The following is a 1,912-nucleotide window of genomic DNA, read 5'->3' on the forward strand; positions in this document are numbered from 1 at the left end:
GATCAAAAAACAAACATTCAAACAGTAGACTGTTTCTCACAGAATGGGATGAAATTACCAAAATGTGACATAAGAAACCCTAGTATCTGTGTTAAATATACTGTAAAACAAAATAATTTTAACTGACAAACATCCATATTTCTACTTACCTCTCATCATTCAATAATATTTATATTTTTCATTTACATTTTTTTTAACATTAAAATACCAAAACCTATGTGTTCTTGCTGGCTTGTTACATTGTTACTGTTACATTTCTCTTTTACTGATAATGATTATATAAATCTCTTCAACAAACCATGAACTAAAATTCTACACAAAGCACAAATAAGTTCAATTATCTATAGTATATCTTTCCCTCACCATAGACCTCATGTTTTCTTTTATTTACAAAACATATTATGTGTTGTAATGGCAGTAATGAGGAATAAATCAAAAACACACAACTCATCAAAATAGTATTGGTAAGACTTCCTTTGAAGATGCATATTAATATAGCTTTTTAAAAGCAAGTATTCTATAATACCTTCCTCCTCTTCCTTGACAAGTAAATAACTGGTTATTCTACAAATGTATTAATCTAATATCTTGTGGGAACAATTGCTTCATGTTCTAGGGCTGTAGTTAAATATTAAGTTGTGGATGGATTTATTTGTAACCATTTTTTTACTGTCCAGAGGTCAAAAAGAGCTTAATTAATTTATCTGTCTTGGATGTCATTATGTACTCTCCTAACCAAGGGTGGAACTTTGAGATGAAAGTTGGTGGAGACACTAAGAGTGGTGGCTGATGGACCTACAGCTACTCGACATAAACACTTTCAACAGGGTTTGTATTTTCCAAAATTGAGCTCAAACATATATTTATTGAATGCTTTCCTATGGTTGAGAATACAATAGAATAAATAAACTGATATTTAGATTTATGGGCAGTTAGACATCAATATGTGTGCGTGCGTATATATATATATATATATATATATATATATATATATATATATATATATATATATATATATATATATACAGCCAATTCTAATGCCAACAGCAATATATGATGCCTCCCTAGTATGCAGACAATTTCAGTTTCATTCATCAATCCATCCAGAAAGATGTGGATTGGTTGATTGGATGTTTCCCCTTTCAGTTACATCAGTGATTATCTTCCTTCAAAAGCAACAAAATCTAATTTAGAAATTTGTCCCACATATTGCTAAGAGCCAAAGTCTATTGCAATTGGTGGGGATATGTCCCAAACCAGTCCTTCACAAAGTTAGGCCTGTGACAAATCAATTTGTAGGTAATTAATCCTAAATATATTATTAGCTCACTGCAGTGAAAATAGGAATTTTGGTAAAATGCATTATGACCCTTGGATTAATTTAAAAGAGACTAAAGGAATTTAGTGCCTGATTCAGTTCGATCAAAAACAAGAGAGGTCTGATTAATGAAAAAGTTTTCTTCGTTTCTTAAGTAAACTACAACACCAGTATGTACTTTCTGTGTGTCTGTGTGTCTGTTAACTAGGCTACTTGATAGAAAAAGTGACCATTTCCAACACCTTCTATCCAAGAGAGAATCCTGACTGACCGATTCATTGACAGCTTCTGTGTGTTTACTGCCCGGAGAACCTTCCTCATTTCTAACAAAGATAATGACACTAACGAAAACATTTTATATGTATTCTGACGATCGCTTTGTTTTTTAGCGGGGGTCTCTTCTTAATGTCATGTGAACAATTGTTTTATATCTTTAAAAAGACGAAATGTGGAGAAAATCCGCCTCTGAATGCTCAGGAACAACGAGCTTCAGACACTTTTGAGCGTTCCTGGGTTAAAAAGAGAACGTTTTGGAAACCAAATGGGACCTAATTGTATATATCAGACTATTTACTTTCCGTTAAAGTAAGTGAT

Source organism: Cyprinodon variegatus, unplaced genomic scaffold, assembly GCF_000732505.1.
Source record: "Cyprinodon variegatus isolate N-32 unplaced genomic scaffold, C_variegatus-1.0 Scaffold35, whole genome shotgun sequence".
Classification (NCBI taxonomy): Eukaryota; Metazoa; Chordata; class Actinopteri; order Cyprinodontiformes; family Cyprinodontidae; genus Cyprinodon; species Cyprinodon variegatus.